Below are 13,279 nucleotides of genomic sequence, written 5' to 3'. Positions count from 1 at the left end.
GCCTCAGCAAATTTGATTTCTAGTCGACAATGTCCCTTCCTTTTAGTGCTAAACGAATAGTAAGGATCTACATCAACAGCGTACAGACAATATCCATCCTTATAATCTCGGTTTGAAATGTTAATGTCGTTCCTAAACAGAGTCAATGTTCTGTAACACTCCTTGTATTGATCCGCCGAAAAATCTGGTTGCACCGGTTGTGAAGGTACCGGTTGTCCATCAACGTATAAGCCGATGGAACTACAGTTGTGCTTGAAGTTGAATGGGTTGTGTGCGTAATCGCCATTAAATGCCGCACTAGGAATCACAAGCTTAGTGACCGTACTATATAAAAGTACTCCAACACAGTGACCACATAAAATATGACAATACACCAAAAGAAATCATTCAAATTCATTGCTATATGTCTGAAATATGTTTTCATATTTAAACTCTAATTGTACTTTACAAAAGCACTTTTTGGTTTATTGAAATGTATCATCTTTTCATGTATTATATATAATACTGTATTAACTGGTAAATAATTGTGCCATGAATAAACATGTAGTTTTATGTAATAAGGAGAGGACAACTGTAAGCTAATATAGCTTTCTGTCCAATTCCTGGAATGCTGTATTGTAAATATTTCATGCTTTTCGGAATAAAAATATGTTTAAACTAAGAGAAATCACGGATAGATTCTTGCAAAAATGTCTAACTCAGGTAAGCTTTATTACTATAATTATCTTCCCAAAAAGATTTATTAAAAGGTATATGAGACTCAAATTTCATGTTCAACAATCTGAATTTTTAATCATAGTACCCATATTAAGCATCATGTGTAAAATAATACGCACTATTAACTTGTATAGATAAACATAATGTTATGTGTACAATCAACTTATATTGCGTAGTTTTTAAGCGTGGAAACAAGAACAACTAATTTCTATAGTTTTAATTAAGATAGATGTAATCAAAAATTTCATATGACTAAGGTTAATATCTAATACAAGTGTTATAAGTAAAAGATGCCCATATTATCCCTATTAAGCACGATATCTTCACTTCTCAATCAATATCTATATAATTATATATTTATTTCTTTTTTTCAGGGAAATGGCTCAAAAAAACAAGGGGACGAAGTAAAGCGAAACAATGAAAGTGAAAACGAGGTAAAAATACACGTAAATAAAACAAGATTATGTACTTAAGAATGTTTTCCATAACAACTATGAAACTATTGTTTCAATCCAATATATTATGCGAATGTTAAGTATACGATGCCAATTAATCACGATAACTTAGTTTAGACACCTGTTAATGTCAGCGACTGGAGAACAAAACGATATCATTAATGACAATGGAAAACAAGAAACAGTATGGGAAGGCGCTATAGATCCTTTTGACTCAGTCTGAATTGAACTGGAACTCTACACGCGTAAGGAGTGAGAGTAAAGAAAGCAATAAACAAACATGAATCAGCTTCGAGTGTACCTTAAACTCAACTTTCTTCTCCAATCGAGAGATGCTAGTGTTGCACTGCATTCTGGACTATGTGTTAAGGATCAATTCCGAATTAAAATTTGACGTTTATTACTGTTGTATTTGTCTAAATTTGTCCATTGAAGTAAATAGTATTTTAAAAAAGGACATTTATATTTGTTTAAATATAGGGTTCATTAATTGGAACGGGTAAGAGATCGATTCAAGGTGACTTTTATTGCTACTGTACTTGCCCGCAGAGGTATGTTTTGCTCCTTAAGAATAAATCTTGCTATAAGGGCGTCACATATACTGATGCGTGTTAATAAAAATTGCATTAGGAGTTTAATACTTTATTTATTAGGGATTATAAAGTGCTGTGAGGTAAATAATCATTTTTTTCTGTTTAAGTTTCATTTGTCCGTCATAAAAAGGAATTTAGCATTTTTGCCAAGGACGTTAATGGCGCTGTAAATACGTACTAATAAGGGATAGTCTTTTTACAGTCACTATCTAAAGGTTACTGAGGCTATGTTTAAAACTTAGTTTAGTGCCCCTTTATGGTGTTTGAAATAGTGGTTAAAAAAAGAAATAAAAAACTATTTTTCGACTTTTTTTTAGTTTGTAAAATAAACAACAGAATCGCTAGAAAAACAGTAAGAAAATTTAAAATAAAAAGCTTGTTTAGGTATTTCTAGAACAAATATTAAAGGCGTACCATTGCATTAAATGTGAGTACATGCCTCTATGTTGTACACATGTTGATATCTTGCGCAGGTAGCTAACTATAATTTATATAAATAATATTGATAAGTTAAAAACGCTCCAGGGAATTATCACTTCCTGGTGTAAAATATCCACATTTTATTTTAAAAAAGGACTAGAATATGTAAAGACATATTTATTTCTTGTGGATTTTGCAATTGATAGGATAACATATACAGGTAGGTCAATTTTTTTCGTTGCTATTTGTAATGAATTTAGAATGGTTTTGTCTAAAAATGTTATTTCTTGGTTATGTAAAAAATGGGTCAAAAGAGCAGCGAAAGTTGAATAAAACGTCAAATTATGATCTCTATTCTATACATTTACATTTCTTAGCATTTATGTTTATGACTACAGTATTGCTTTTACAATCAAAAACTGTCAAACCGATCCAGTTTGAATTAAAATCGTTGACCTGAGGTACTCGGGTGCCTAATAAATGCCACTTGTCTTCGTTGGAACGGATTTCATCATCGGATGAATATTTCCCTTTCAGGTTCGCATGATTCGGTAGTATTCATATTCTTACGTTGTGTTTGGCAAATTGGATGTCTTATCACACTCCCCCCCCCCCACCCGCACGAAAAAACAAACTCATCATATTCTTACATATTTTATTAAATACGAGAAAAAAACAATCACAGGAAAGAAAAAAGAAACAAGAGTGACATTATTTCCAACATACAGTATATGACAAAATTACAAACACGAGTGTAGGCCTGTTATCAGTTTACACGGTACTAGTCTTTGAAATATACCGTCGTCTTCGCTATAACTAAACTGACCCGACGCAATGGACGTTGTCTTGATCTCTGTGCGTAAGTAAGGGTAAATGGCTGACATGTGCAGTTAGAAAAACGTGATCTCCAATAAAACGTCGAGTCAAATGCGGGCTATAGCTCAAGTGGCCATAAGAGTGGTCAATGGAACGATTAATCCAGCGAGAAGTTATGCCCAGCTACTTGAAAAGAAAAGACTTCTGCTACGGTCTCTAGCTTCTGGAAACGTATCATTAACTAGAAAGAAAACATTGTTAAGACGTCACCACTCACTTATACCCGTATTGTTAAGAGCTCCCCATCTTTTTGATACAATTTTGGACGAAATCAGGACGAACAGAGAAGCGTAAGAAGCCAAATATCGAACGAATACAAATGTAAACATGACCGAATTTTACCTTTATCTTAGCGGTAACGACTCTCAAATTATACGTAAGAACAACAATCCCTTTGATTTTTACATTCAGTTTCCCAAGTCATACGCTTTAGAAGATCGTTGGACCTGCGCTGTGACCGAAGTAACTCTTACCTGTGATTTTACGCCGAGAAGTAAAAGATTGTATTTATGCTGCGATATTGTGCAAGAGTCTTACGTTAGAGACACTTTATTGCCCGTTCTAAGGAACATAGACATAGAAACCAGATACAGGAAACTTAAATTTATAGAATATAGTCGTCCTGTGTATCTGCCTGTGACTGTGAATTCTTTTAATTCGATGAGATTGTATTTGAAAGACCAAAACTTACAACCCGCGGAATTTAAAGCGAACGATCTTCACTGCGTATTACATTTTAAAAAGTTATGGGCTCCATAGAAGTGTACGATTATAAACAAGAAAAATGGCTACCGGATAAACCTGATCCCGAAAAGTGGTATCAACACTTCAAAGACTTGAGGGACGGATACGTACGGCCTGATCATATCATCGTAGGTAGCGGTGCTCATCTTAGAAAAATGGCCGAAATGAAACAGCAGCCAACAGTACAACTGGTATTTCCAGTAGCGCAAGCGACCGAAATCGCAGTCAGAAGTAAAACGTAAGAAGGAAAAAGATGATGACGCTCGTAAGAAGGGCATTGGAAACGCGAAAAAACGTAAGAATACGTCACCAATAACGTATACTTAACAAAAGAGACCACAGTTTGTTAATCCTGACTTTCAGCTCTAAAGCAACGATTTTCATAAAGAATAGTTGTCTTTGTTCATTTCACCCCCAGCAGCCACGTCAGTACAATCAAGAGAGTGGATCACTTATCGTCCAGTAAATCAAGTTACCACCTTATCGGCACTCGAATTTAACATACCCGGTCAGTCGTCAGCTTATTTGGATCTAAAAAGAAGCGTGTTTAACCTTAAACTGCAAATTGTGAAAGGCGATTGCGCCGCTGTTGGCGCTGATGAAGTAGTTGGTCCAATCAATCTACCATTTCACACCGTTTTCAGTCAGTTTGATGTATCTTTACAGCAGACCCCTTTGCCGCATACAGGAATCAACTGTCCTTATAAAGCTTACTTTAAAGTCAAGCCGAGACATACAGGAAAATCTGTTAACAAGTCAACTTTATTGTAAAGATACCGGAAACGTTGACACCAATGACTGTAAAACGGGAAATAATAACGGGTTGTATTTAAGATATACGCTATGTAAAGGTAGCAAAATTGTGGAAATGGAAGGACCATTACATATTGATTTGTTTCAACAACCCAAGTAACTTTTCAATAGGTAAGGCGTATCCGATACAGCTACTCAGTAGACTGATCCAAAGTTCAGTGGAGCCGTTTTGAAGAGATAGGTTTATGACTGAGACGATAATAATGATGTAGACGAAGATCTTTGACAAAAGTAGACAATCTAGATAACAAAACCAACATCTATCTCGCCACGTTTACTACCTGTTGGACCAGACTTAAGCTCTACAGTGTGCTAGAAGCGCTAGACAAACGAGTGTTGTACTATGACACGGACAGCGTCATTTATGTGAGTAAACCTGGAACGCCCCTAGGTGATTATCTAGGAGAATTAACGGACGAATTGGGCGGAGAACAAATCGTTGAATTTGTGTCCGGAGGTCCAAATAACTACGCTTATAAAACAAACAGACAGAAAGAAACCTGCAAAGTTAGAAGGTTCACGTTAAATTTCACATACAGTCAACTGATCAACTTTGAAAGCGTGAAAGCCATAGTAACAGATCCTACCAGTGCTCCATCAATTACAGTGACTAATCAGGGTAAAATTTGTAGAGACAAAAAGAAGAGAAAATTAGTAAATAAAGAAGAACAAAAGTCATATCGGACGGTGTATAAAACTAAAAACGTAGAAGAATTGAAAATTTTGATACTGTACCGTATGGATATTAGATATAATAAAACTGTTATTTTGTTACTCGTTATGTTATTTCTGTTTGCCATGTTTAAAACAATGTACACGGCGTTATCGTTTTTATCCTTACCATTTTAGTTTTTGCACGTTTACACGTAAACCATAGAGGGCGTTACGACTTTTGTCAGTCGTTTTTAAAAAAATATGACACTGTTACCATCATAGCAATATATAATAAACTATGAAAAGATCATGATCATTATCAATATTTTTACATACCATATGTTTTTACAGGTAATTGATCTGACACTCAACGAAAGCGAGAAAATAGAAACAAATACAAGATCTGAACAACGCATACAGGTATTTACTTTTCAAAGGATCAATTCACAAGACATCAAAATAACTACATATTAGCTAAAATTATCTTTCAACTTTTATGAAAACCATGTAATTGTTTTTACATCATATTATTCTTTCTTTTAAGTTACAGTTTTAAGTTAAGTTAATTCCAATCATAATCTATACCATTTTATTTACTTTGCAAGAAAAAAGTATTGTACAAAGTCAAAGTCTAAACCAATCAATTACGAAAGAGGTAATATTTTAAATAATAATCATGAGATAGTGTAAGTTATTAAAACGTGTATTGAAATACAGTAGCAATTCTAATTTATTATTATTATTATTCTATAACAAATTTTTAGAGCGCTCTTTTCATCTATGAAATAAACGTTCAAAAGCGCTTGATCCATGTATACGCGCGCAAGTCCGTTAGTAATTTATTAAATATCATTTATTTGGATGAAAAATCAATATACCTATCACAAATATTCAGTTTGTTTTCTATTTTTTTCTTTTCAGACAGTGACCCAGTATGACATTCCATACATAATGCATTTAACGAAGGGAACCTGTTTCTGAGATGCTTATCTGATGTTTTTATTTTTGATTTCCACCGGCAAAGGACCATTTATAATAGAAAATTTACAACTTTATATAAATCTGCCAAACGGTAGAAAGTGTACTATACCCAAAAGAATGAAAAAAAAACGACACTAAAACTTCCATCAAAATTATACGAAATAAAATACGCGTATGTTGATGAAGTACAATTCGTACCAAAATCATGTACTATCCATAATGTGTTTCAATCATTGCTTCATGTTTGGCGCATAGTAAATGTTTTATTGGATCAACGGTCTACAAAATTTTAAACTCTAAATATTCGAGGTCTGACTCCATATCATTCGTGTTTGGGTGAGCTGAACCTCCCATCTGTTGAAGTATGGTATTCAGTTCTTCCTCGACAAAGTCGTCGCCATATTGAGGGTTCCGCCGCAGTTGAAATAAACGAAGCCGCACCCCCGGAAAATCCTGTATCCCCCACGTTGCAGCAAAATTCATAAGTTCGTATTCATCGGCGAAAGAATTCACAATATTTTTCATAAACCCTGTTCAAAATAAAATTATACAACTAGGTATTACATAGTCTAAATTTTCAAACTGAGACTATCAGTTATTCTTTAGTAGCATGACGTTAATACAAAATGAAAGGTTCCTTACCTTATACATTCTTAGATCCAAACGGTGAGCAATGACTTAAAATCAAATGTAACCCGTTATATACTGTACAAAAAATGCCGTTAAAATGTCCATGTGGGATATTAAACTAACGCACTGACATTTATAATCGTTTTATATTAGGACAGCTGACATCATATAGATTACATTCTCATTTATATTTAGGACATTAATATAGATTTATTAGACAATTTGAACGCATTTCAAAATGGAGCTGACTGAATGACGTCACGCTTGTATATCCCATTCCTGTCATTAATGGAGGTTTAATTACTATTTAAAAATACGGCCGATTTCAGCTTCATTTTGATACAGGACGTTTCCTTTCCTTTACATGCAAGATGGCCGCCGCGCATTACGTGTGTAAATGACATATATTGTTACGATTATGTAACCCGTACTGTAAAGAGACATGAATACTACTTACAACCACAATTTGACTATGCCTTTTTCTGAGTACAATGTTTCAGAAACCGGTGGTTGAATATTGAATTTGACGTTTGAAGCAACCTTATGAAAATGACATTAAGAACTGTCAAATATTTCATTTAGTATTTCTCAAGACTGTTTCTTTATCTATTTAATCCTTATACTTAAAGTTGATATGCGTATATAAAACCATTTAGCTGATAATTCTGAAAGGGGATAATTATTACATTTATAATAAACTAATCTCCTTCGCAGTGGTCTCCCTTTACGGTGGAGTAAATCCGTTGTTTCTTTTTTCATTTTTAACTTTAAATATTGTTGTCATCCATAAGTATTTCCAAAGACAAGCAAGGCAAATACTTGAAAAAAATGAAGAATTTAATCTAAAATGAAACAATATGAGCACCGCTGTACGAAAATGATCGCATGCGCTTTGCGGCCGGTATGGATCCAGACTAAGCTGCAGATCCGTGCAGTCTGATTAGGATCCACAGTGTTCACTTATCAGCTGCATACAAGTGCTGAAATTGATAAAGGAGAAAGGCAGACAGTATGGATGCACTGATCTGAATCCTTGCTGGTCACAAAGCCTTAAAATTTTGTTTCGCACAGCGGCGCTAAAATACAGCGGTCTCGAGGATGCAATGCTACAGACAAATTGAAAGTCTTGTTTTTGAAGTTTATAGTCGTGTTGTAGTATACACAATATGCATAGAGCTTTAAGCTAATGAATACATGTTAATACAAATATATCAGCTCTTTAAACTCATGTGAACTTGAAATAATCATTTAACCTTGCAACATAATCTATTTTTGTTATTTTGTAAGATATTTTCAGTGTCTTATCACAATTTGAATTAGAACGAGTTTTACTGTAAGCTTAAAATGCTGTCTTTAAGCAACAAAACTTGTTTTTTATATGTAATAAGACGATAATGATTTAAAATGGATTCGTAAAACTGTTGTACAAAATGTAAATATTGAATTTCCGTCACCGTGATAATGTTTATTTGTTTATTTAACGTAAACTCAATGTTTAAACATATTTTATTGCCAATATATACATATATAAACAGATAACTACGTCAGTTGTACATATAATAGGCAAAAGGGTCGACCCACAAGTTCTCGCAACATTTGACCGGTCTTCCTAATGCAAATATTTACATATTTAACTTACGACAATGACAACTAATCAGGTACATGTGTGGTAAATATAAATTTACAAATAATAGCTACAAAAAATGGAAAGAAAAAAAAAAGAGTTTGAAATAAGTATGAGGTACAAGTACATGTGTATTTATAAAAGCAATCACATTTGTGACTAGTGGCAATGTATAGATAGTAAACTCAATGGTTTTCATAAATAATTCCGCGTAATAAGGCAGAAGTCTGTATGTTCCACGGACTGGTTCGTTTAACTGAATTTTGATGACTTTTTTTTTCAAAATATGATAGCTATCTTTTATATTTCATTTATTTAGGCTAGCGTGTCCAATTTTACCTCGCCACTGTTTTGAGACACTGCTTTGGATGCAAGATTTGATTTTTTACGTTAAGAAGTTATTCCGCTGGTTTGTGGAAGATTAATGGTTCTACCAAAAATGCGCACTCGTGCTTGAAAAAAATGCTTGTACTTTGTGGAGGCAAGTGTGGCCTTCCTCCACTATCAAAACCTGAAAATTACCATATCATCTACTTTTGACGAAGTAACTTATAAAGCAGCGTTTTCTTATTAATATACCCTGTAATACTTTGAAATTAGTTGCCTACCACAATAATTTCGCTACAAAGTAAAACTAAACAACGACAAAAATGAATGAATCCCACAATAGTCAAGCAATACAAAGATATAAATCATTTATTTATAACAATATGACCAATATTTATATTGCTTTAAGGACAGTCCAAAATGATTGTTTTTGATGACAGCAATTTTAAGACATGTATTTTTCGTTATTATCTAAACTGTTATAATGTCAACGGCATTTGATTCAATTTTGTAACCCATGCACATGACTTATTTATTATTTGTCTATTTTGTACTAAAGGTGTTTCAAGGAGTCGGCAATCTTGTTTGATTGTTTAGGACGCCCAAATATGCGGAACTGTGTCCAAAAAATAAAACTTTAAACACTAAAAGCCTTCATAGCTGACTATGACATTTTCTGAGTTCACTTTCATGAGAAAGTTTGTGATTGAATAATAAACTTTAAAATTTTACCATGACATTTGCAACGTTCAATCTCTTTAGAACCTGTGTGATTGAATATTATATATAATAAGCATTTAAAACAGCAACTTTCCCAAGACATTATCCAAGTTCAACGTCTTTAGATTAAAAGTAATTTAATTAGGAAACTAACATTCACAACCACAATTTGACTATGCCATTTTCTGAGTTCAATGTTTCACACAACTGTGTCTGAATCCGACTATGACAACGACACTAAGTACTGTCAAATATTGTATTTGGTAAATTATATTTCTCAATAATATCTCTTTTAATTGACGTATTTTCCTTTTTCTTAAGATTGTTGCTTTATTATATTTTCTAATGCTTAAGTTGATATAATTGAGCCGTGCATGGAAACCAACATAGTGGTGTGCGACCAGCATGGATCCAGACAGCCTGCGCATCCGCAGTCTGTCAGATCATGCTGTTCGCTAACAGTTTTCTCCAATTCCAATAGGCTTTAAAAGCGAACAGCATGGAGCTGACCAGACTGCGCGGATGCGCAGGCTGGTCTGGATCCATGCTGTCGCACACCCACTATGTGGTTTTCATGGCACGGCTCATATGTTTTAAACCACTTTTTGATAATAGTCTGAAAGAAGGAGAACTATTTCGATATTTTCTGTGAAACAAATATGATAAACTAATCTCCTTTGCAGTGGTCTCCCCATACACTTAAGTTACTCAGTGGTTTCACTTTGATTCATCATCCATTGTTATTTCCCAGGGAAACGACGATAGTGTTTGAAAAATATTAGCTCCGCTGTACGAAAACCACCGTTAGGGCTTTAAGATCAGTCTGGATCCATACGGTTCCTTATCAGCTGTATACAAGTGCTGAAACTGATAAAGGAGAATAGCAGACAGTACGGATGTGAATTGATCTGGATCCTTGCTGGTCACAGAGCCCTAAAATTCGGTTTCGCAAAGGGGCGCTAAAAAATACAGCGGTCTTGAGGATATAATTTTACAAAAAATGATGGGAATCCTCATATTCAAATGCTCTACATTCAGTTTGAATTAAACAGTTGGAATGGTCAAGTTTCGGTAGTTTCTATATGACTTGAACCTTGTTTTTGAAGTTTATAGTCGCTTTGTAGTACACACAATATACATAGACGTTTAACCTAATGAATAAATGTAAGTACAGATTAATTAACTTTAAACTTCGTTTTAGTAACCTTGCAACATAGTGCTATTATTGGTATTTTGTTTTTTGTTGGATTTAACGTTGCTCTGACACAATTTTAGGTTATATGGCGACTTTCAGCTTTAATGGTGGAAGAAGACACCAGGTCCCCACCTTGCATGATTTCGTCAAAGGCGGCCACCTGGATAGAACCACTGACCTTCCATAAGCCAACTGGATGGCTTCTCACATGAAGAATTCAACGCCCTGAGTGAGGCTCGAGCCCACAGAGGGACAAGTGTTTCAAAGTCAGCGACCTTAATCACTCGGCCACGGCCACGGAGGCCCCTTAGTATTTTGTACGATATGTGCAGTGTCTTATTATAGTTTGTATTAGAGTGATTTTTACACTAAAAATATCTTTAAAAATAGCATTTTATTATACATCTAGCATGTTGTATTTAATTTACAAAACGTGTCCACCAATACGATGACGTTATAAAATGGATTCATAGAATTATTGTACAAAATGTAAATATTGATTTTCCGGCGTACACTTTATGGTTTTCATAAATAATTCAGCGTAATAAGGCGGATGTCTCCATGTTCCGCTGGCTGGTTTGTTTCGGCATGAGGATTCCATCTGCAGACTGTCTCTTGAGAGGCATGTAAATCATTTAGCTATCTCGTACTAAAAGTGTTTCAAGGTGCTTCAATCCCGACAGTATGATTCGAATGTTTAGGACGTCCAAATATGTGGAGCTGTGAATGAAGTAATACTTAGCTAAAGAAAACCATTTATATCAATCCACGTTGCTTCGAATGTATCATACACTAAAAGGATTTCAAACAAAATCATGAAGGTAGACAGATTATGAAATCTACGATTGTTACTACAATATAACATCTTAAGTCATTATATTTTCTTGTCTTTTGGGATCCATTCAATACTATTGAGTAATGGGTGTCCTCTAACCTTAAACCTGTGCCTGAATTCCACACGAAAGTGTAAATCAAACATTGTCTACTTCAGTTCTTTCTTGGTTGCGTTTTATGCTTCCAACAGAAGCATTAACTTTCAGCACACTAAATTTCTATAATAGACTGGTCTATAATTCAATTTGGGCAGTGTCATTTGTTATTTGAAGGGGTGTTCACTGAAAATTTACTGACTGAATAGCGAACATGCAAACCATGATCAGCCTGCACGGTCTGCACTGGTCACACAGGCAGAATCACTTGTCGCCAGCAGGTTAAAGGAGTACACAAACAAGCACCGTTTCAAAAGATTTAAATATCTACTAATCACAAACGTCGCATTTGAGCATAAAGATATCAACACGTTTATTGCTTATAACTGATTTGGGTGAACACATCTATTCTCCTACAATAACTGAAAGTAAATAAAATGTTAACATTTTCTTTCGCTCATATTGAATAATAAACGTATTTGATGTTTAAGTATTAATTCTTTTCTTCACATAGTATCATTGATAAAGGTTATGATAACAACATGGTCCGCGTAAATCACTTATTGTTTCCAAATAAGAAAGAACTAGCTAAATCTAAAATGCTTTGAAAAACCAAACCGCAGACTTGATCAAATTTGAAATACTACACGAAGCCATGGCTAACAATAGAATTGTCAAATAGTCATTACCAATAGCAATGTTTAATAGGTTTAAAGCATTATTATTTTTCAAACCGGAAAAATATCGACTTTACAGAATATGAATAAGAGGTGGAGGATGAATGATTTCAGACACAAAGTCTTGTATGGAATCGTCACGGAGAACATACGGCCCATCTGGGGATCGAATTTGCAACCCCGCCATCTGTAGATCTGCGCTCTCCCTATGGAGCTAAGAGGCTGGTTACTGTCCTGCATGATTTGTGAAGACCAGTACAATCTGACTAAAGTACTTGATCTTCTAAACGAAGATCTGAGAAAGACCCATTCACATTCGTCTTCTGTATATTTTGGATTTCGCATATTGCTATTTTCATTTTCGCAAATCTATTTTTTATTATTTGAACCAATCAGACGACTTGTTCGAATGTCAAAGACAAAGAAAAATGTACAGTGAATCCAGGGCTCGAACCCGGGACCCCTCGCTTACAGAGCAAGTGGCCTACCAACTGAGCTAACCGGCTATCTGATACATTACGACATATGAATAGTAAATATCAAAAATCAAGGTTAACTATAGATTTGCAAAATGTTGTAAGTTAAGCTTTGATTGGCTAGCGAAAGGGTCGTTCTCAGATTCTAAGCGTAGCGTAATAGGAGATGTACTTTAGTCAGATTGAAGACCAGTACAACATACGTACAAAATTTGCCTTATACGGTTAGGAAATGGGAGGGTCCGTCGGGTTACCATTGTCCCTATTTGTTTTTGGCCAATTTATTTATGACCTATAGGAAGGCTATTGTTACTGCTCATGTTTTACACTCCACGAATTTCATTTGAAATGCAGGTTTAATGAACGCAAGCGTTGTAATATTTGTATTCGGACATGTTGTTTTAGCTTCCGTTTGGTTGTCTTATTTAGCCAAACAACACACAACACG

General features: G+C 34.6%; 1 long non-coding RNA gene across 1 annotated transcript; it reads left to right on the top strand.

The window, feature by feature from the left end:
• Positions 1-656: 656 nt before the first annotated feature.
• On the top strand, positions 657-5,692 carry LOC123557842 (uncharacterized). The gene is made up of 3 exons (XR_008371112.1): positions 657-702; positions 1,092-1,151; positions 5,624-5,692. It is a non-coding gene; the product is annotated as an uncharacterized LOC123557842 (long non-coding RNA).
• Positions 5,693-13,279: the final 7,587 nt, after the last annotated feature.

The sequence above is a fragment of the Mercenaria mercenaria genome, chromosome 5 (genome assembly GCF_021730395.1).
Source record: "Mercenaria mercenaria strain notata chromosome 5, MADL_Memer_1, whole genome shotgun sequence".
In the NCBI taxonomy this organism is placed as follows: domain Eukaryota; kingdom Metazoa; phylum Mollusca; class Bivalvia; order Venerida; family Veneridae; genus Mercenaria; species Mercenaria mercenaria.
This window is presented reverse-complemented; position numbering and strand designations above follow the sequence as displayed.